Source organism: Bufo gargarizans, chromosome 2 (assembly GCF_014858855.1).
Source record: "Bufo gargarizans isolate SCDJY-AF-19 chromosome 2, ASM1485885v1, whole genome shotgun sequence".
In the NCBI taxonomy this organism is placed as follows: Eukaryota; Metazoa; Chordata; class Amphibia; order Anura; family Bufonidae; genus Bufo; species Bufo gargarizans.
In genome coordinates this window covers 524,204,815-524,229,254 of record NC_058081.1, presented here as the reverse complement: position 1 = coordinate 524,229,254, position 24,440 = coordinate 524,204,815, and the positions used below count along the sequence as shown (strand labels likewise).

At 46.1% G+C, this 24,440-nt stretch overlaps 1 protein-coding gene across 17 annotated transcripts in view; it reads left to right on the top strand.

Annotated features, from left to right (window-relative positions):
• PPFIBP1 (PPFIA binding protein 1) overlaps positions 1-24,440 on the top strand; it is a 116,246-nt gene that overhangs the window by 28,289 nt on the left and 63,517 nt on the right. Inside the window, exon 1 of one of the 17 annotated variants that reach the window (XM_044281423.1) lies at positions 124-144. The exons of the other annotated variants lie outside the window; for them this stretch is intronic. The gene's annotated coding sequence lies outside the window, so the exon portion shown is untranslated. Of the gene's footprint in view, positions 1-123; positions 145-24,440 lie in introns of those variants that run through there. 17 annotated transcript variants of the gene reach the window in all.

Sequence of the window (24,440 nt, the reverse complement as noted above, 5' to 3'; positions counted from 1 at the left end):
ATTGGTATTCAGGGGAGAACGAAGAGTAGAAATCTCAACCAGACCTTGACAAAACAATTTCCCATGTCCTAAGCTTCCACATACACGGATCCCATTGTGGATGCTGGGTTCGGAGTGGTCTACCTCGACACCGAAGCTGAGCCGGTAAGTAAAGTCCTCATGTATTTCTGATGTCCACTTTAGGGCCAGTTCACACAGAATTTTTTTGGGAGCGTTTCTGCCTCAAAATTGGCTCCAAAAAAAACACCTCAAAGCAGCTTCCCATTCATTTCAAATAGTTTTTTTTATACGTGTCAAAAAGCGCCAGCATACCCTATCTTGGGGCAGAATCCGCGCTGAATCTCCCATTAAAATGAATAGGAAGCAGAAAAAACTGCTTCATGTAAGTCCAGGCGTTTTTTATAAGTTGTTGCAGATCTGCGTTAGAAAATTAAAGCTGGAACTGCAGCTTTGTATTGAAGTTAACACCCATTGGTAAAAAAAAAAATGTGTAAAACGGCAATTTTTTTTTCACCCTGAAAGAAAACCACGCGGATTTCGTGCTGATTTTTTTGTTGGTTTTTTTGGGTGTTTTTCAAAATCGGGCACGTGAACTGGTCCATAGAGTATCCATTTCTTGGAAAGCTGGGTGACAACCAATATACCCAGTCGAGCCACATTGTTATGACCACTTGCAGCAGTGAGTAGCTCATGAAGGAAGTTGTCGTGAGCTGGCTTGGTGGGTAGATAAAGTGCACACATATCCTTCGTTGCTCTGATGAGTAAAAGGGGCAGAGTTGTATAAAAGGATAATTATTGGCTTCGGGCCAAGGGTGGCGGTATTTCTGAAGCTGTGCAGTGTGTAAATTGTACATGTGCTGCTGTGGTGACAGTGTATTGTGAGTGGACAAGTTATGAATAAGCGACATGAAAACTGCAGATCACCACGTGTTACGCTACAGTGGTCTGGGGAATGTTTTTGTGGCATTTTCTGGGCCACTCATCAATGTGGAAGGCATTCCCAACCGATTTTAGAAGGAGTCCATCCTTGCAGATCACGTACGCCCATACATGCTGGTTTTCTACCCGTTTAAATGAAAAAACACAAGGAGACATTATGCTGTGTTGCGGCAGCCACAAGGAGACGTTGTACTGTATGGGGACAGGGGCAGCCACAAGGAGACGTTGTACTGTATGGGGACAGGGGCAGCCACAAGGTGACATTATGCTGTGTGGGGCAGCCACAAGGTGACATTATGCTGTGTGGGGCAGCCACAAGGTGACATTATGCTGTGTGGGGCAGCCACAAGGTGACATTATGCTGTGTGGGGCAGCCACAAGGTGACATTATGCTGTGTGGGGCAGCCACAAGGTGACATTATGCTGTGTGGGGCAGCCACAAGGTGACATTATGCTGTGTGGGGCAGCCACAAGGTGACATTATGCTGTGTGGGGCAGCCACAAGGTGACATTATGCTGGGTGGGGCAGCCACAAGGTGACATTATGCTGTGTGGGGCAGCCACAAGGTGACATTATGCTGTGTGGGGCAGCCACAAGGTGACATTATGCTGTGTGGGGCAGCCACAAGGTGACATTATGCTGTGTGGGGCAGCCACAAGGTGACATTATGCTGTGTGGGGCAGCCACAAGGTGACATTATGCTGTGTGGGGCAGCCACAAGGTGACATTATGCTGTGTGGGGCAGCCACAAGGTGACATTATGCTGTGTGGGGCAGCCACAAGGTGACATTATGCTGTGTGGGGCAGCCACAAGGTGACATTATGCTGTGTGGGGCAGCCACAAGGTGACATTATGCTGTGTGGGGCAGCCACAAGGTGACATTATGCTGTGTGGGGCAGCCACTAGGTGACATTATGCTGTGTGGGGCAGCCACTAGGTGACATTATGCTGTGTGGGGCAGCCACTAGGTGACATTATGCTGTGTGGGGCAGCCACTAGGTGACATACTGTATGGGTGCAGACGTTATACTTTATGGGGGGCCACAAGGTGACATTATACTGTATGGGGGCCACAAGGTGACATTATACTGTATGAACAAGTTTTGACCCCCCCCCCCCAGTATAATAATGTCATGTTGCTCATGTATGGAGGACTCCTTTATTCCCTAATGCCTTATAGATCAGTGTGCAGTTTGCAGGAAAGAAGGAAGGACCAGGCCACAGAAGACAGACAGACGTAGGACCTTTTTATGTATGACACCCGGGTCTGTTCTATTCTACGTTTAAGGTCTCGTCTCTCTCACTCCTCGCAGGCCAAACCCTGTGTGCAGGAGTTGGAGACTTTTCCCGCCTGGCTGTTGTGCTCGCCTCTGCTGTTATCTAATTCCGACGTCGGTGGGCGGATACATGAACACAAGGAGCTAGGAGGAGCCGGGGCGGCCGCTGCGGACAGTAATGTGGTTGTAAGTACTGTTATGCAGGATGCAGGGGCCAGCGGACACAGATTTAGAAGCTGCCAGCGCACATGTGACGTCACAAAATACTGCGTTTATTAGGAAACATCGATATAGCCATATCGCTGTTTCTTAATACCGCGGTATATCGCTGACACCGGTTTACCGCTCAGCCCTCCGTGCTGCACACAGCGGTTACTCTGGATATTAGCTGCTGGTCATAACAATGTGACTCGACAGTGTAGCTGCCATTACATTATCCTTGGAGGTTGCCTTGCATGTCAAATCTATCTAGATATGCAGTAATCTATCCATGGTGCTGTATAAAAAGGCAATCTGCCTTTCTGGTCTCTGGAAAAGCCGGATGATTAACCCTAGGAAGGTCTGAATGGCAGCCCTTTGAGGAGCCTCTTAAGGCTTTTCCTGTGGTAAAGTTGTAACACGACGTGACCCGGGAGCCGAGTTTATAATCCGCTGGAAAAGCAGCGTGGCCCTGTCATTTGTTCAATTGTGTGTCTATCTCCCAGCGGTTTCTGTTGCACCCACACAAATTCTCTTCCTAGCACTGTGGCATAAGTTAACAGATTGCTTCCATATGGTTATGAGGCTGGCACTGCATATACTGAAGGGTCCTCAGGAACTTTATACGGACATTTTCTAGTTAAGATGTCAGTGTATAGCCTGATGTATTGACAACAAGGGGCTCTGATATATTTTTTTTTTCCCACAGTATTAAAGGGATTCTGTCACCAGGTTTCACCCCCTTCAGATAACCATATTTTTATGTTCAGGGAGCTTTAACTATTCCTAATGTGGTCTTATAAATGTAATCTGTAGGCTCATTTTGCTAAAAATACGCTATTACTAACCTGTCATTCATAAAAATAAGGTGCCCAAGGGGATGTAAATGGCTCCAATCTGCCGCCCACACCCGCCGCCGTTCGTGCCCAGCGCCGCCTCATAATCTTCTGTGACCTCTCCCTCCCTCCTCCTGCTGCTGTAAGATTGCTGTGACGCCTCCCCCCTCCTCCTGCTATTACATCGCTGTGACGCCTCCCGCTCTCCCTCCCCCCTCCTCCTGCTGTAACATCGCAATGTTACAGCAGGAGGAGGGGGGGGAGGGAGAGCGGGAGGCGTCAGAAGATTATGAGGCGGCGCTGGGCACGAACGGCGGCGGGTGCGGGCGGCAGCTTAGAGCCATTTACATCCCCTTGGGCACCTTACATCCCCTTGGGCACGTCGTGTCCCGGCACCCAACCTCTGACAGGGAGCTGCCGTCCGCGCAACCCCTCAGGTGCCGCGGATGGCAGCGCCCTGTCAGAGTTGAGTCCCCATCACCATGGGAACACCTCATGTTTAGAATATACCATCGGATCAGAGTTTTCTCCAATCCGATGGTATATTTTAACTTCACCATGGGAATGCCTCTTCACCATGGGAACGCTTCTCCACGCCCAGCTCGTCGCCAATCCACTGCTCCGGTAAACAAAGCCATCTCAGCCCTGCTACTTGCCCGCAGCAGGGCTAAGCTACTGAGCAAACTACCTGCTTGATGGCCGGAACTGCATGTCCCGGGCGTCGGGCAATACGATTTTCACACCCCTGTACTATAATACTGCCTCCTATGTACAAGAATATAACTACTATAATACTGCCTCCTATGTACAAGAATATAACTACTATAATACTGCTCCTGTGTACAAGAATATACCTACCATAATACTGCTTCTTATGTACAAGAATATAACTACTATAATACTGTCTCTTATGTACAAGAATATAACTACTATAATACTGTCCCCATGTACAAGAATATAACTACTATAATACCGTCTCCTGTGTACAAGAATAATGCGACATGTCACATGGCTAGAAATGTCTGACATTGGTTGGAAGAGTATGACCAAGACTTCTGAGTACTATCCTGGCTCCCCAGTTCCCCAGTTTTGTGCGTGTCAGTGCGGTGAGGATATTTTGACATCATGTGACAGGTGAACGCGCTTTAGGCTACTTTCACACTCGCGTTTGGTGCGGATCCGCACAGATCATACAACCGCATGCGTTCGTTCAGAACGGATCAGTTTGTATTATCTGTAACATTGGCAAAACTGATCCGTCTTGAACACCATTGAAAGTTAATGGGGGACGGATCCGTTTTAGTGTGTGCAAGCAGAGTTTTAGTGTGTGCCTACCGGGGAGGAATGGAGACTGAACGGAGGCAAACTGATGCATTCTGAGCAGAAACTTTTCCGTTCAGAATGCATTAGGGCCAAACGGATCAGTTTTGGACCGTTTGTGAGAGCCCTGATCTCACAAACGGAAAGCCAAAACGCCAGTGTGAAAGTAGCCTTAATTGCAGTTCACAGCTGGCATCGAGGGACGGTTTAGTCCCATTTACATGGACTACTCATCAGTACTGCAGTTTCACCATGGTCTGACTCCTGCATGTAATAGTCCAGTGCACCCTGGTGTACATCATATGCATTGGGAATCGGTGCCAAAAATATCCGCAACTGATATTCTTGGCCGCTCATCCTGTTCTGTCTTGTTACTTTTTACATGGTCGTTATTTAAAGAGACGGTGTAAGTGATATATTGTTGCACGTCTGTGTTTTTAACCCTTTAGATAAGAGAGGATTCAGCGCTCTCCAGTCCCCTCTTTCACTCCAGCGCCATGGAGGCCTCATAAGCAGACGTTCCATCCCTTAATCTTATAATTGAATTGGGACTTGTTTTACTGGTTTCTGATGACTTTATTTTTTATTTTTTTTTCTGTGTTTTAATGTAAAGTTTGTCCTGCAGCATGAGGCTGTAATGAAATAACGAGTGGCCGCACTACGAGAGACTAATGTTTGGCCGCACTCCGGGTAGAGTCCAATTTGTGTAATGAAGCATTCAGCGTTAATATGTCTGGTGGTTGAAATTTGCAGAGTTCTGTCCCCGGAGGGCAGGCCATGAACATTCGGCTTTTTCTTTCTGATCTGGTGAATTAAAAACTCCATTGTTCCATAGACCTTAAAAGAGAACTCCACTCAAAATGGTGCTTGTTATGGGCCTCTTATCTGCACAGGGTTAAAGCCCCAATTAGGGCTGCAGCTATCGATTATTTTAGTAATCAAGTATAATATCAATTAATCCAACGATTAAGTAAAGTAGTAAAGTACTCTAATAAGAAAAAAAACTAATTAAAAGCTTCTCCCAGTGCCATCACCCCTCCCCATGCCATCGGTCCTCTGTGCCATCACCCCTCCCCATGCCATCGGTCCTCTGTGCCATCACCCCTCCCCATGCCATCGGTCCTCTGTGCCATCACCCCTCCCCATGCCATCGGTCCTCTGTGCCATCACCCCTCCCCATGCCATCGGTCCTCTGTGCCATCACCCCTCCCCATGCCATCGGTCCTCTGTGCCATCACCCCTCCCCATGCCATCGGTCCTCTGTGCCATCACCCCCCCCCCCCCCATGCCATGCCATTACCTTTCCTGTAGGGGCGCCGCTGACATTCCTTCTTAATTTCATGGCCTCTTCGTCGTCCTGACATCACACAGCGTCAGATCATAGTGCGCTCTAACGTGCACTATGTCCTGGCGATGTGTCTGGATACAGTGCAGCATGGTGCGGGCTGGCGGGGGACCACGGAGTGTAAGTAGTAGCAAGCCCTTCACTCACTCTCCGTGGTCACATGACACAAGCAAATTCTTGATGCAAAAACTGTTTTTGGGTCAAGTTACTCGATTGAATCGAGTAATGGTTGCAGCCCTAGCCCCAATTCTGTCTGTAGTCATTGTGACGCAACATATAGCTGTCATTTCCTTGGCAACTATTTGCCCACAAGTGCAACGACACGTCGGCATCCCCCCATTACAGGTGCACACAGTCCTGGGGAGTGGTCGGTGCAATCTATTGCTCCCCTTTATTGGCTGTTTCAGGTTGGGGCAGGCTGACTGTATGAATGATGGGAAGTCCGCAGACCTCCTTGTCCCTAACTGTGACTGATATCTGCTGCTCCTCCTATAACGCTGCAGGACTAGAATTAAATTGCCATTTTAGTGTTACTGGCTCTTTAAGACGTATACGTCTCCTGTGTGCATATTAGTATTAGGCCTCGTTCAGACTGCGCGCGTTTGAGAGTCCGTATCCCGGCCGGAACGTGGGTCTGATGATGGGATCTGTGATCCTGTGAGTTTTGGATTATTCGGCTTTAATACTGATACTAAAATGCACCCACCTGAAGGAGACCTCATTGAGCGCTTGTTTTTAATTGCGGTTCAACCGAATTAACCCTTTCTAGTAAGGTCACCGAAACACACGCTCGCTTTGATGCTGAAAAGAGAAACATTCTCGCCTCCTCCCTGGTGCTTTCATGCTGGAATAGTGTCACACCCATTAATAAACCCTCTGGGTGTGTCCCTATCCAGTACTGGTCGCACGTGCCTGCATTTAAAGGGGCTCCGACTATTCTTTTTTTCTACAACAATTATCTGTTAGAACTTTTGAAGCTGTTTAAAATGAGGGATGGATCAATTATTAGAATGCTATTATTTGTAAAAAAAAAAAGAAAAGCTTTTTCCTGGCTGAGATCTTTATCATAGGGGTGGTGGCGCAGTTATTACCTTCATTACCCGCTGCTGCCATCTGTAGTGACAAGTTGTGCTGCAACCTACTGCACTAATAAAGGGGAACTTGCAGACATTAAAGGGGTTGGCCCATCTCCTACACTGGGGGGCTGTCCCATAGAAATGAATGGAGGGCGGCCGCACATGCATGGTCTGCTCTCCTTCACTTTGTGGGCTCCATTTGGAGCGGGGAAAGGTGGTGGAGGGCGCACTGCGCATGCACACCCACCCTCCATTAATTTCTATGGAGCCTCCGAAAAAAAGACGTGCACTGGCTCGGCTATTTCTGTCAGCCCCATAGAATTGAACGTGAGCAGTGGCTCACCAGTATCCCTGCTCTGTTCTCGGTGTAGGTGTGGGTCCCAGAGTTGGGACCCGCATCTATCAGACATTGGGACATACACTCACCTCTTTAGGAACACCATACTAATGCGGTGTTGGACCCCCTGTTGCCTTCAGAACTGCTTTAATTCTACATGGCATTGATTCAACAAGGTGCTGATGGCATTCTTCAGAAATGTTGGCCCATATTGATAGGATAGCATCTTGCAGTTGATGGAGATTTGAGGGATGCACATCCAGGGCACGAAGCTCCCGTTCCACCACATCCCAAAGATGCTCTATTGGGTTGAGATCTGGTGACTGTGGGGGCCATTTTAGTACAGTGAACTCATTGTCATGTTCAAGAAACCAATTTGAAATGATTCGAGCTTTGTGACATGGTGCATTTTCCCTGCTGGAAGTAGCCATCAGAGGATGGGTACATGGTGGTCGTGAAGGGATGGACATGGTCAGAAACAATGCTGAGGTAGCCCGTGGCATTTAAACGATGGCCAATTGGCACTAAGGGGCCTAAAGTGTGCCCAGAAAACATCCCCCACACCATTACACCACCACCACCAGCCTGCACAGTGGTAACAAGGCATGATGGATACATGTTCTCATTCTGTTTACGCCAAATTCGGACTCTACCATTTGAATGTCTCAGCAGAAATCGAGACTCATCAGACCAGGCAACATTTCTCCAGTCTTCAACAGTCCAATTTTGCTGAGCTCCTGCAAATTGTAGCCTCTTTTTCCTATTTGTAGTGGAGATGAGTGGTACCCTGGTGGGGTCTTCTGCTGTTGTAGCCCACCTTTCTTTCCCATTCTGACATTGTTTGGAGTTCAGGAGATTGTCTTGACCAGGACCACAACCCTACATGCATTGAAGCAACTGCCATGTGATTGGTTGACTAGATAATCGCATTAATAAGAAATAGAACAGGTGTTCCTAATAATTCTTTAGGTGTGTGTATATGTATGTATGTGTGTGTGTGTGTGTATATATATATATGTGTATGAGATGGGCCATGCCCTTTAAAAAACTGCGGAGGGGACCTCATTGACTTCTGCGAGAGTGGTTTCTGAGCATGACCTGTGCAGAGGTCAAGAGGGAGTAGATAAGCTGTGATATCACCTATTGTGAATTGTGTTGTCTGTACAGAGGTGTAGTTCTGCCTCTGATGATCATACAATAGCTACTGAAAGGTGTACAGAACAGGAAGTGTCCAGGATTTTACATTTTTATTTTAAATATACCTAAGGACATGGAAAATGAAAACAAAAATCGCCACAAATTGTAATAAAATACGTTTGTCTAACGTAAACATGTGATTTACACAATGCAGGATTTTCGGATGACGCATTCCCTTTAGGCCGAGTTAACACGAACGTGTGTGTAAACCGTGCCCGTGCTGCGGCCCGCAAATTGCAGGCCGCAATGCACGATCGCCGGCCATGGGTCAGCCGCATCATATCGCGGACCTATTCACTTTAATGGGTCCGCGATCCGCCCATTCCGCAAAAAGATGGGACCTGTTCTATCTTTTTGCGGAACGGAAGTACGGGACGCAACCCCATGGAAGCACTCCGTAGTGCTTCCGAGGGGTCCTGTTCCGTGCGGACGTTCCGCAATTCCGGATTTGCGGACCTATTGAAGTGAATGAGTCCGCATCCGTGATGCGGAATGCACACGGAACTGTGGCCGTGTATTGCGGGCCGTAATACGGCCACGGATCACACACGTTCATGTGAACTAGGCCTTAACAATATGTCTGCTGAGTGGAAATGGCGGAATAAATTGAGTTGCCTAATATTTCTAGCACTGGATTGTTACTACTTACAAAGGGGAATGATTCGGATAATAAAAAATGTATCCGAGAACTGCTAGTTAAGCGCATTCTTAAAGGGAACCTGTCATCAACTTTATGCAGACCGTACTGAGGGCAGCACAAAATAGTGACAGAAATGCTGACCTCAGCGGTGTGTCACTCATCAGCTAAAAGCAAGTGGTTGCCGAGAACCAGCATCATAACCATTGCAGCCCAGGCCCTGAAAAGAGTCACATCTACCTGAGAAGAGTCCTGGTTATACATAATCTTCTCCTCTCCCCACTCGCCTGCTGATGGTTGGCAGTTCTCTCCTAGAGAGAAAGGGAGAAAACTAGGTAGAGGACTGTCAGTCATCAGCAGGTGGGCAGGAGAGCAGGAATTCATGACTAACCAGGACTCTTCTCAGGTGGCCGGGACTCTTTTCCAGGCCCAGTCTGCAATGATTGTGATATTGGTTCTTTGCAACCACTTACTTCTAAATGGCAGATCGCTGAAATCAACTCGCCTGTCTCTATGCCGCCATTAGTATGGGCAGCATAAAGATGATGACGGGTTCCCCTTAAGTCTGTAACGTGAGTTGATCAAAGGTGAACAAGCCCTTTAAGGACCCATGATGTAGCTGTACGTCATGGGTCCGATCCGTAAATGTGGCACCCGCTCGCACCTGCAGCGGGCGCCTTAGCAGCGGGGTTTCTGCTATCACATACATCTTACCCTTCAGATGCCATGATCAAATGTGACCAACGCATCTGCACAGACCGGAACCGGAAGTCGTGCGCTTCTGGTCCGGTAACAGATTTCCCTGGCTGAGATCGGAGAACCTGTTACCTTGCGCTAATTGACCGAAGCCTCAACCAGGCTTCAGAGTCAATTAGATGTATATATTAATACAGGCCACTAGGTGGCAGCCTTGTATTGATAAAGTGCAAATGAAGTCTTCAATGATGGCTATTTAGCCATCACTGAATACTATGGGCAATCGAATGATTGTCAGTTATTGTCACCCAAGGTGACTTAAAAAAAAAAAAAAAGTTTTTTTGTTATTTTTTTTTTTTATCAAAGACATGTAGAACAATAAATTTGGCGAAAAATTTATATATGGATGTCGTTTTTTTTGCAAAATTTTACAGCTGAAAGTGAAAAATGTCATTTTTTTGCAAAAAAAATCGTTACATTTTGATTAATGTAACGATTTTTTTGCAAAAAAATGACATTTTTCACTTTCAGCTGTAAAATTTTGCAAAAAAAACGACATCCATATATAAATTTTTCGCCAAATTTATTGTTCTACATGTCTTTGATAAAAAAAAAATGTTTGGGCAAAAAAAAAATGGTTTGGGTAAAAGTTATAGCATTTACAAACTATGGTACAAAAATGTGAATTTCCGCTTTTTGAAACAGCTCTGACTTTCTGAGCACCTGTCATGATTCCTGAGGTTCTACAATGCCCAAACAGTAGAAAACCCCCACAAATGACCCCATTTCGGAAAGTAGACACCCTAAGGTATTCGCTGATGGGCATAGTGAGTTCATAGAACTTTTTATTTTTTGTCACAAGTTAGCGGAAAATGATGATGATTTTTATTTTTATTTTTTTCTTACAAAGTCTCATATTCCACTAACTTGCGACAAAAAATAAAAAATTCTAGGAACGCGCCATGCCCCTCACAGAATACCTTGGGGTGTCTTCTTTCCAAAATGGGGTCACTTGTGGCGTAGTTATACTGCCCTGGCAATTTAGGGGCCCAAATGTGTGAGAAGAACTTTGCAATAAAAATGTGTAAAAAATGAACGGTGAAATCCAAAAGGTGCACTTTGGAATGTGTGCCCCTTTGCTCACCTTGGCAGCAAAAAAGTGTGACACATCTGGTATCGCCGTACTCAGGAGAAGTTGGGGAATGTGTTTTGGGGTGTCATTTTACATATACCCATGCTGGGTGAGAAAAATATCTTGGTCAAATGCCAACTTTGTATAAAAAAATGGGAAAAGTTGTCTTTTGCCAAGATATTTCTCTCATCCAGCATGGGTATATGTAAAATGACACCCCAAAACACATTCCCCAACTTCTCCTGAGTACGGCGATACCAGATGTGTCACACTTTTTTGCTGCCAAGGTGGGCAAAGGGGCACATATTCCAAAGTGCACCTTTCAGATTTTGCAGGCCATTTTTTACACATTTTGATTGCAAGGTACTTCTCACACATTTGGGCCCCTAAATTGCCAGGGCAGTATAACTACGCCACAAGTGACCCCATTTTGGAAAGAAGACACCCCAAGGTATTCCATGAGGGGCACTGAGAGTTCCTAGAATTTTTTATTTTTTGTCACAAGTTAGCGGAAAATGATGATTTTTTTTTCTTTCTCTTTTTTCCTTACAAAGTCTCATATTCCACTAACTAGCGACAAAAAATAAAAAATTCTAGGAACTCGCCATGCCCCTCACGGAATACCTTGGGGTGTCTTCTTTCCAAAATGGGGTCACTTGTGGCGTAGTTATACTGCCCTGGCAATTTAGGGGCCCAAATGTGTGAGAAGTACTTTGCAATCAAAATCTGTAAAAAATGACCGGTGAAATCCGAAAGGTGCACTTTGGAATATGTGCCCCTTTGCCCACCTTGGCATCAAAAAAGTGTCACACATCTGGTATCGCCGTACTCAGGAGAAGTTGGGGAATGTGTTTTGGGGTGTCATTTTACATATACCCATGCTGGGTGAGAGAAATATCTTGGCAAAAGACAACTTTTCCCATTTTTTTTTATACAAAGTTGGCATTTGACCAAGATATTTTTCTCACCCAGCATGGGTATATGTAAAATGACACCCCGAAACACATTCCCCAACTTCTCCTGAGTACGGCGATACCAGATGTGTGACACTTTTTTGCAGCCTAGATGCGCAAAGGGGCCCAAATTCCTTTTAGGAGGGCATTTTTAGACATTTGGATCCCAGACTTCTTCTCACGCTTTAGGGCCCCTAAAAAGCCAGGGCAGTATAAATACCCCACATGTGACCCCACTTTGGAAAGAAGACACCCCAAGGTATCCAATGAGGGGCCTGGCAAGTTCATAGAATTTTTTATTTTTTTTTGCATAAGTTAGCGGAAATTGATTTTTTTTTTTTTTTTCTCACAAAGTCTCACTTTCCGCTAACTTAGGACAAAAATTTAAATCTTTCATGGACTCAATATGCTCCTCAGCGAATACCTTGGGGTGTCTTCTTTCCAAAATGGGGTCAGTTGTGGGGTGTTTGTACTGCCCTGGCATTTGAGGGTCTCCGCAATCATTACATGTATGGCCAGCATTAGGAGTTTCTGCTATTCTCCTTATATTGAGCATACAGGTAATGAGATTTTTTTTTCCGTTCAGCCTCTGGGCTGAAAGAAAAAAATGAACGGCACAGATTTCTTCATTCGCATCGATCAATGTGGATGAAAAAAATCTCTGCCAAAAAAAAAAAAAGGCGTCTGCCAGGACATAGGAGCTCCGCCCTACATCCATACCCACTTAGCTCGTATGCCCTGGCAAACCAGATTTCTCCATTCACATCAATCGATGTGGATGAATAAATCATTGCCGGGATTTTTATTTTTTTTTATATATATATATATATATATATATATATATACACAAAGTGCTTGCCAAAGCATAGGAACGCCGCCTCCTCCTCAGCTCGTATGCCTCGGCAAACGTATCTGTCACTGCAGAGGAGAAAATCCCGTCTGTCAGAATGCACATCGGTGCTGCAGCTAGTCAATCGGTTGGTCCACCTGGAAGGTAAAAAAAGAAAAAAAACCAGGCCGCAACGCAATAATTTTATTAACTTAGCAACTGAACATATAAACTTTAACTTTTTTAACTGAACATTAACGTGTTTGCTTACTGGTGTGTTTTTTTTTTGTTTTTTTGTTTTTTGTTTTTTACCTTTATAGAACAAACCTCTCCTTCCCCATGGGTCAATGTGCAAAGCGCAAATCGCCCAAAGATGTGGCGAAGTGCGTTATGCACTTTGTCCCAGGTGAAAGGAGACGTTTGCAGCAGCAGTGAGTGAATGGGCCCTAATAGCCCTGTGTGCCTGTCCTGGTGAGATGATCCCTATGCTAATAGTGTACCTGTGAGTGGTACTTCCGGAAACACTCTCCAAAGCATAGGGCAGGGTGGTCCGGACAGTCAGGACAGAAATAGCGGGTGTCACGCCTTATTCCACTCCTGCTACAGACACGACATCTTTTTCGGGGTGACTGTTGGGTTGAGGTACCAGGAACGACATTGGGGAAATGTCGCTCGTGTAGACGGCTAACTACACTGGTGGTTGGGGCCACGGAACCTCCTGGATACAGGAGGTTCTCGATGATCTCTTCCTGAAATTTGAGGAAGGATCCAGTTCTCCCAGCCTTACTGTAGAGAACAAAACTATTGTACAGAGCCAATTGAATTAAATATACAGACACCTTCTTATACCAGCGTCTGGTGCGTCGGGAAACTAAATACGGAGACAACATCTGGTCATTGAAGTCGACCCCTCCCATGTGGAGGTTATAGTCGTGGACTGAGAGGGGCTTTTCAATGACACGTGTTGCTCGCTCAATTTGTATTGTCGTGTCTGCGTGAATGGAGGAGAGCATGTAAACGTCACGCTTGTCTCTCCATTTCACCGCGAGCAGTTCTTCGTTACACAGTGCGGCCCTCTGCCCCCTTGCAAGACGGGTGGTAACGAGCCGTTGGGGGAAGCCCGCGCGACTAGTTCGCGCGGTACCACAGGCGCCAATCCGTTCTAGAAACAAATGCCTAAAGAGGGCCACACTTGTGTAAAAATTGTCCACATAAAGATGGTACCCCTTGCCGAATAAGGGTGACACCAAGTCCCAAACTGTCTTCCCACTGCTCCCCAGGTAGTCAGTGCAACCGACCGGCTCCAGGGTCTGATCTTTTCCCTCATAGACCCGAAATTTGTGGGTATAGCCTGTGGCCCTTTCACAGAGCTTATACAATTTGACCCCATACCGGGCGCGCTTGCTTGGGATGTATTGTTTGAAGCCAAGGCGCCCGGTAAAATGTATCAGGGACTCGTCTATGCAGATGTTTTGCTCTGGGGTATAAATATCTGCAAATTTCTGGTTGAAATGGTCTATGAGGGGCCGAATTTTGTGGAGCCGGTCAAAAGCAGGGTGGCCCCTGGGACGGGAGGCGGTGTTGTCACTAAAGTGCAGGAACCGCAGGATGGCCTCAAAACGTGCCCTGGACATGGCAGCAGAGAACATGGGCATGTGATGAATCGGGTTCGTGGACCAATATGACCGCAATTCATGCTTTTTTGTCAGGCCCATGTTGAGGAGGAGGCCCAGAAAAGTTTTAAGTTCGGAAACTTGGACTGGTTTCCACCGGAAAGGCTGGGCATAAAAGCTTCCCGGGTTAGCGGTGATAAATTGTGTGGCATACCTGTTTGTTTCGGCCACAACTATGTCTAAAAGCTCCGCAGTCAAAAACAGCTCAAAAAATCCCAGGGCCGAACCGATCTGAGCCGTCTCAACCCGAACTCCAGACTGGGCAGTGAAAGGGAAAACTACAGGTGCGGCTGAAGTTGGGGACTGCCAATCAGGGTTTGCCAGCCCCTCTGGGATTCTAGGGGCTCTACGGGCACGTCTTTGCGGTGGCTGCGACGGGGTCACTACTGCACATGCCACCGTACCAGCTTCAACTGCCCTTCTGGTGCTCGCTACTTCACCAGGTTGTACGGCAGTGCTGGTACTAGGTCCAGGGAGGGCTGGGCTGCTGGTGTATGCCTCACCACGTAATCCGACAGCACCAGCCCCACTCTGCTGCTCTTGAAGCGGATCCTGCGCAACCTGCGGTCTAGCGACACGGGGCCGGGTACACCTGGTGGTATCAGGGACCTCAGCCTCCTCGTCCGAACTTTGGGTCAGAGAGCCACTGCTTTCTACAGGTTCGTATTCTGACCCGCTGGATTCATCAGATGAGGGTTCCCACTCCTCATCCGACTGGGTCAGAAGCCTGTAGGCCTCTTCAGAGGAATACCCCCTGTTAGACATGTGGGCAACTAAATTTAGGGGTATTCCCTGAGACTACCCAAGAAAAAAAAAGCAAGCCTGTCTTACAAAGGGGAGGCTAGCGAAGTACCGGAGGCCGCTGCGGTTGATAAAAAATATCAAAACTGATTTTTTTTATCGCCGCAGTGCGTGTAAAGTGAATGTGCAGTGATCAAAAAAAAAATTTTTTGTGGGCGAACGCATGTGTGGGCGACCGATCAGGCCTGATCGGGCAAACACTGCGTTTTGGGTGGAGGGCGAACTAAAGTGACACTAATACAATTATAGATCTGACCGTGATCAGTTTTGATCACTTCCAGATACTATAAAAGTACAAATGCTGATTAGCGATACGCTAATCAGCGAATAACGGACTGCGGTGCGGTGGGCTGGGCGCTAACTGATCGCTAACTACCTAACCAAGGGACCTAAACTATACCTAAAACCTAACGGTCAATAACAGTGAAAAAAAAAAGTGACAGTTTGCACTGATCACTTTTTTCTTTTCACTTGTGATTGACAGGGGTGATCAAAGGGGTGATCAAAGGGTTAATTGGGGTTCAGGGGGGTGATCAGGGGCTATAGTGTAGTGTTTGGTGTACTCACTGTGAAGCCTGCTCCTCTGCTGGATCCAACCGACGAAAAGAACCAGCAGAGGAGCAGGGCAGCCATATAACAGATCATATTTACTAATATGATCTGCTATGTGGCTTCTGATTGGATTTTTTAAAAATCAGCAACCTGCCAGCTACGATCATTGGCTGGCAGGTTGCTGACGAAATACTTCTGTGCGAAATGCCGGCGCGAACTGCGCATGCGCGCGCGCATAGTCGCGTCATCTCGCGTCTCGCGAGATGACGCGTATATGCGTGACTGTGCGCAGCGCTGCCACCTCCGGAACGCACATGTGCGTTAGGCGGTCCGGAGGTGGTTAAACTACCCAATAATTTTAAAAATAAAAAGTGCTCAAAAAGTCGCACACACTTAAAACTGGTATCACTGAAAAGAACAGATCGTCCCACAAAAAATGAGCCCTCACACAGCCCCATACGCATAGCTACAAAAAAGTTATAGGGGTCAGAATATGGTTATGAAAAAAATTATTTATTTTTTCTCTCAAAGGTTTTATTTTTTCAGTATTAAAACGCAAGAAAAATTATACAAGTGTAGTATCATTGTAACCGTACTGACCTGGAGAATGAAGATAACGGGTCCATTTTACCGCATAGTGTACAATGTAAAACAAAATAAAATAAAAAAAATCTATTTCAGAATTTATCCCAATTGTACATCTTTTGGAGAAAAAAAAATCTGCTTCCTACTACATGGTATGCAACCGTAAATGGTGCCATTAGAAAGTACAACTTGTCACGCAAACAATAAGCCCTCATAAGGCTATGTGAATGGAAAAATAAAAAAGTTTGGACTATGGGAAGGCGGGGAGTGAAAAAACGAAAAGGCAAAAATGGAAAATCCCAGGGCCCTTAAGGGGTTAAGTCCCATTGTTTACAGACCTCATGGTGCATGTGGCAGGGCAAGTTAGCATAATAAAAAAAAAAAAAACTATTGCTAATTTACTAATACCGTTTAGTAAGGCCCTATGCCCCCTTAATACCTGAATATGTTCTAGGGTTTTCTTCCTTTCTTTTCATGTCAGGTATGTGACATGTTTTTGTTTTTTATGTTTTTTTACACAAAGTCTACAAAGAAGTTATAAAAAAAAATATGGGGGAGATAAATTTGTCTGTATGCCAATTCTTTGGCTTAAAATCCTCTCAAATTTTGTCACAGGACATTTTGTGACAAAATTTGCAGCTTTCATAACTTTTTCTGACACACTTGCCACTTTTCCAAAAAGTGGACAGGGGTGAGTGGTAGGAGCCAGCGGGCAAGACCTTCATGGGGCAACTAATTTTAATTTATGTGCACATTACACCAGACATCCACTCCACCTTCTGGCTGCCGTAGATTTTAGTTCTGGTGCATGGGCAGCCAAACATGTCCCACAGTAAGAGGCGTGCAGAGCTTAATAATAGTGGCGCAGGAGAAGTTAAGACCGGCGTACACAGTGCCAGTCTTAAGAAATCTCCCCCTAGGTGTGAATCCAGCGTCAAAGGGGCACAGAGCCGAGGAAGTATAAACAGTACTCCTATCCCTGCGCCACTCCTACCTGGTCCTCCAGTGGTCAACTGCCCTTCAGCTTTGATGTGATATCTGCAGCCAATCACTGGCTTCAGCAGTCACGTGTGGTTGACCGGAGGCTACCTGCTGAAGCCAGTGATTGGATGCAGCAGTCGCATAAATGATGAACATGAGGAAACTAAATGGCAGGGACTGGAGCAGCAAGAGCAGTTTTTTTTCTTTATCTTATACTACCCCCTGCTCTGTGTCAAGTCCTAGAAAACCCCTTTAAGTCTTATGGCTTCTATAACTTTAGCATTCTTCAGAGTGGCAAATATCATTCCTAGTGCAGGGATAAAAAAGGAGAACTAATCGCTGCATAACTAGGCCAGCCTGGAGTTGTACTGCAGCTGTGGTGGCCATGTTGGTTGTCACCCTGCTTTCCCAGACAACTCAAGGACTTATTAGCCCCATCCCTCATGTAACCGTCCTTATTTCAGGACGCGGTTTCCTAATGGGATTCTACCAGTGGAAATCTAAACATCAGTCGTATCTCTGTGATGGAATTTATTACAAACCGCTGCGGCACGGCTGAACACAGAGAATGGGCTGGGTGTTAAACTGCCAGCTGTGATTAGCGCCATTGTGTATCTCTGCTGTAAACGCTGCGCCAAGATGGATGGCAACTACTGACCTACGGTTAACATTGTGACAAGTGAGGAAAATAGTTTCCTAATACGTAAAGGAGCATTCACGTTTTATAGATCTCCATGTCTAATTAATGCAGAAATATCTGTATATATGGACACTGCACAGTATCACTTTTATCCTGTATACTGGGTGTAATTCTCAGTATCTGCTCTTATTCTGTATATATGGACACTGCACAGTACCACTTCTCTTGTCCGGTATACTGGGTGTAATTCTCAGTATCTGCTCATATACTGTATATATGGACACTGCACAGTACCACTTCTCCTGTCCTGTATACTGGGTGTAATTCTCAGTATCTGCTCTTATTCTGTATATATGGACACTGCACAGTACCACTTCTCCTGTCCTGTATACTGGGTGTAACTCTCAGTATCTGCTCTTATTCTGTATATATGGACACTGCAAAGTACCACTTCTCTTGTCCTGTATACTGGGTGTAATTCTCAGTATCTGCTCTTATCCTGTATATATGGACACTGCACAGTACCACTTCTCCTGTCCTGTATACCGGGTGTAATTCTCAGTATCTGCTCATATACTGTATATATGGACACTGCACAGTACCACTTCTCCTGTCCTGTATACTGGATGTAATTCTCAGTATCTGCTCTTATTCTGTATATATGGACACTGCACAGTACCACTTCTCCTGTCCTGTATACTGGGTGTAATTCTCAGTATCTGCTCTTATTCTGTATATACGGACACTGCACAGTACCACTTCTCTTGTCCTGTATACTGGGTGTAATTCTCAGTATCTGCTCTTATTCTGTATATATGGACACTGCACAGTACCACTTCTCTTGTCCTGTATACTGGATGTAATTCTCAGTGTCTGCTCTTATTCTGTATATATGGACACTGCACAGTACCACTTCTCCTGTCCTGTATACTGGGTGTAATTCTCAGTATCTGCTCTTATTCTGTATATAAGGACACTGCACAGTACCACTTCTCCTATCCTGTATACTGGGTATTTTTCTCAGTATCTGCTCTTATTCTGTATACATGGACACTGCACAGTACCACTTCTCCTGTCCTGTATACTGGGTATAATTGTCAGTATCTGCTCTTATTCTGTATATATGGACACTGCACAGTACCACTTCTCTTGTCCTGCATACTGGATGTAATTCTCAGTGTCTGCTCTTATTCTGTATATATGGACACTGCACAGTACCACTTCTTCTCCTGTCCTGTATACTGGGTGTAATTCTCAGTATCTGCTCTTATTCTGTATATAAGGACACTGCACAGTACCACTTCTCCTATCCTGTATACTGGGTATTTTTCTCAGTATCTGCTCTTATTCTGTATACATGGACACTGCACAGTACCACTTCTCCTGTCCTGTATACTGGGTATAATTGTCAGTATCTGCTCTTATTCTGTCTATATGGACACTGCACAGTACCACTTCTCCTGTCCTGTATACTGGGTGTAATTCTCAGTATCTGCTCTTATTCTGTATATATGGACACTGCACAGTACCACTTCTCCTGTCCTGTATACTGGGTGTAATTCTCAGTATCTGCTCTTATTCTGTATATACGGACACTGCACAGTACCACTTCTCCTGTCCTGTATATTGGGGGTAATTCTCAGTATCTGCTCTTATTCTGTATATATGGACTCTTTTAATTTGAAAAATAAATAAATAACAAAAGGCCATAACAATATCTATACACAGAAACAAAACACATTACTAAACCCACCCCGACCAGTCCACCACCCCACTAGAACCTACAATACTATTCACACTTAAAACACTTTCGTAACCCCATACTATACATATTTACATCTTACACGTATATATAAAATCCATAAAGTATATACACAATATACATAAACTATATACAAATTATATACAACTTATAGAACTAAATCTAACTAACCCACCACCAGTCCACAGCAAATATGCAAACTGATAACCCCCAAAGTTCCAAGGGGATAAACCCCGAGCTTTGAGAAGTCCTAGTCTTTCCCCAGTCGGACTGGGGTCAGTCAGTTTGCAACAAACAAAAACACCCCTTTTTTTTTTTTATATAATTTTATATTTTTTTTATATATTTTTTTTTTATATACATATACATATATACATATACATACACACACACATATATATATACATATATATACACATACACATACATACACATACACATACATACATGCATACAATACATAATAGAAAAGAAAAATATATACACTCCCTCCTCCCTCCCAGCCCCCCTCCCAACCTAACTAAACCCCACTATAAACTTAACAATACTAATATAATAATATATGATCACAATACTAACATAATACAAAACATACCTATATAATACACTATAAATACAATATAGACACCGTAATACTATTACACCTAAACAAGCTATGGTTCGGTACCCGTAAGCCTTTCCATACTTATATTACTACAAAACAAAACAAAAACCTATAAGTGTGCTATATCAGTCCACCACCAGGAAAAGAGTACTACTCAGCTAAGGAACCCCAAAACAGAAGCCCCTCCACAGACGAGAGGCCTTGGGGTCCCCCCACCTTTCGTACTCAAGAGAGCGTACCTTCACCAGGTCACCCATGATGTTCCTATATACCGTCTCCTCCGGGAGGATTTTGTGACTCTTCGTTGACACTAGACACCGTGCACACCAGATGTGGTGCCTAACCACTGCACTAACTACGAATAAAGTGCGACGGTCCCTCCCACCAAGGTCTTTGAAAGCCCCATAGGCCCACTCCGCATAGGACAGGGCGGCCAGCCTAGGCCAACCGATGGAAGCTCCCACCCTTTTGTATACCTCTATATTAAAGAGACAATGAAGTAAGAAGTGGTCCATGGTTTCCAGCAGGTTACCACACTCCTCCCGGGGACAACCCCTTTCCTCAGAGTTTCTACACTTCACATTGTCCCTTACATATAGCTTACCGTGGAAGCAGCGCCAAGTCACATCCCAAACTTTCTTAGGGATCCTTTCTGAATTCAACAAAGACAGCCCACCCTCCAGATCCTGACTTGGGCAGTCCCTCAAGGCCAGTGGGGCCTGAAAAAGGTAGGATAGAACCTTCCTGTCAAGGGAAAACCTCGACATGGTCTCCACCTCTCCCTTCCCCAGACCCCACCGTCTCAGGATTCTCAGAACCGGGGCGACATAAGCCGGGAGATATCCATGTGACGCACGTAGGTCTTTCACTCGCCCTCCTGTCTCCCATTCCTGGAAGAAAGGCCGAAACCACTCCCTACAGGAAATTACCTACAAAGGAGCCCTCTCTTTCCAGAGGTTTGCAATATTAATTTTCAAAAAGGTATTTGTTAAGAATACCACCGGGTTGACCATATCCAACCCGCCTAGTCTCCTTGTGCGGTAAGTAACCTCTCTCCTGATTAGGTTCAGCCTGTTTCCCCACAACATCTGGAAAAAGAGGCTGTAGACCGTACCCCAGAGAGACCCTGGCAAAACACAAACACTGCTTAGATACAAAAGCACGGGAATCAGGTAGGCTTTGCACAGGTGAACCCTTTCCCTGAGGGATAAAGACCATCCCTTCCAACGGTCCACCTTTTGGGCGACATCTTTTAGTCTACTCTCCCAATTTTGCTGATGATAATCTCCATCCTGGCCAAAATCGATGCCTAAGATCTTTACAGACTTCTGGGGTTCTGGAAGAGTGCCCTGGAGATCGAAGACAGGATCCCCTTCCCCCAGCCAGAGAGTCTCACATTTGTCCCGGTTGATCTGAGACCCAGAAACCTCTGAATAGCGGTCCACCTCCGACATCACCCAGCTCACCTCCTCTTCCGAAGAGGCAAGAATGGATACATCATCGGCGTACGCCACCACCTTCAGAGATGGCCCCCGCACCGCCAGTTCCATCCCCACCCCCGCCAACGGTCCACGATCTACCCTTCTAATGAAGGGATCAATCGCAAACACATACAGCAAAGGGCTTAAAGGACATCCCTGGCGGACACCAGAAGCCACCTCAAAAGGTTGACCCGACCAACCGTTAATCAACGGGAAACTCTCCGCCCCTTTGTACAAAGTTTTTAACCAGTCTACAAACCTCCCGGGTAGACCATACCACAAGAGAACGGACCACAGGTACTCATGGTTCACCCGGTCAAAAGCCTTTGCCTGGTCCAAAGATAACAGGAACCCTTTCCAAAGGCCCGCCCTGCCCCGCTCCACGGCTTCTCGGACACCGAGAACGGCGCTAAAAGCGCTCCGACCGGGAACAGAGCAGTGCTGAGCCTCAGAAAGAAGTCTCGGTGCAAACTTCACCAATCTGCAGAAAAGTATTTTTGCCAGAATCTTCCTGTCCACATTGAGAAGCGATATGGGTCTCCAGTTCTCAATGCGGGATGCATCTTTACCCTTTGACAGAATAATCAGGGCTGACTTACCCATTGACTTTGGCAGAGTGCCCGAGGAAAGACACTCGTTAAACACCTCGGTCAAGAGAGGAACTAATTGTTCCTTGAAAGCCTTGTACCACTCGGATGTTAAGCCATCCGGACCTGGCGATTTCTTGGGCCTAAGCCCATTAATGGCCAGTCCCACTTCCTCTTGCCTGATAGGTTCTGCCAAAACATCAAGAGAGGGGTCTATTCCTGCCTTGGGAATAGCTTCAGCCAAGAAAGCTGAAAAGCGGTCCCGATTTAGTTCTTTCCTACCCAAGAGGTGAGAGTAGAAAGACCTGACGACCTCCAGGATCCCTGATTTGGACCTATTCAGGGAACCCGTACTGTCGACCAGGCCTACCACAAATTTACTTTTTACTGCCATCTTACAGTTTCCAAAGGGGTCAGGTGAGCGGTACTTCCCGAAATCCCTTTCAGCTACCAAAGAGGCGTATCTATCGTACTGACACCTCTTGAGCAAGGATTTCACACGAGAGATATCCTCACGGCTACCCCCCGTCGAAACCAGTCTTTCAAGTTTCTTCCTCAGTTCCTGGTACAGACAGTATCTGTCCCAGCTCCTGAGGTTAGAAAGCTCACGGAAAAACCTCGCCGTCCTTTTTTTGAATATCTCCCACCACTCCGACTTACTGTTGCAGAGGTCCACCAAGGGTTCCTGGCTCTGAAGGAAATCCTCAAAGGACTGTCTTATTGTCACTTCTTCCAGGAGAGATGAATTTAGCTTCCACATACCTCTGCCCATACAGGGAGTCTCTGCAACATTCAAAGAGAAAATAATCAAACAGTGGTCGGAGAATTCCACTTCCACGGCTTCTAAAGCCGAGAAAACGGCCTCCTCCTTTAAATAAAACCTATCTATTCTAGACCTACGATTTCCCTGATGAAAGGTGAAATCCACGTGGTCTGGCTTATGCCGCAAATGGGCGTCCACCAATCAACTATGTATCTTCAACTATCCTAGACAACACAACGCTATCAGCATCCAGCCCACCTTTGGAGCCTCCCCTATCACAGGCCCTCGTCACATTGTTGAAGTCCCCTCCAAAGATCACTTGCCGGCTGGTAAAAAGAAAAGGCTTAATCCTCATGAGGAGACACTTGCGGTCCCACTTACTCTGTGGGCCGTAGATGTTTATTAGTCTCAATTCTTGTCTCCCCATGAGGACATCTAAAATCAGGCACCTCCCCATTTCTAACTCGATTATCCTCCTGCATTCCACTCTTTCGGCGGTCTTAAAAAGTACCGCCACCCCGCTACGTGGCTCGGCCGCAAGAGACCAGAAAGACGGACCTAGCCGCCATTCTCGCTTGGCTTTTGCCAGCAGAGTTGTACTTGTTAACCAGGTCTCTTGCAAAAACAAAATATCAGCTTCAATACGGCTGAAAAAATCAAAGGCCAGAAAACGAGCTGCGTCTGACTTAATACTGGCAACGTTAATGCTTGCCAGTGTCAACGGGGTGAGTTCCGCCATCATTCATGATCGAGTTAGATAGCCTTCTTTTTCCCCACCCCACCACCATCAGCATTTTCATCTGAACCATCACACTCCTTCTGTCTTTTCAAACATACAGAGACATCCATACCATCCTTTTTGCCCAAGGTTCTAGGCTTGGCCCCCCCTCCAGAAGGTAATTTACCCCCCAAAGGACAGGGCCCGGCAGCCTGCGAGGAGGCCCCCACGCCTTCTGGCACCACACCCTCCTCCCCCCCAGCTGAAGCAGTTGGGGGATCCTCGTCAAGGGCCTGGTACCGATTAGAGACTTCCACCAGAGGGGACCCAGTTGATCCTTCCTTAGGCCTCTGGTCAAGGATGAGTGGGACAGATGGGTCCCACTCCAGAGAGGGCTTACGACCCTCTCCTTTCTTCTTCTTCTTACTCCGCTTGTTCCTCCTACCCTCCAACCACGCTCTGCCACCCTCGTCCAAGCTTTCGCCGTACGAGGAGACAGGGTTGGCGGATGGGTTAGCC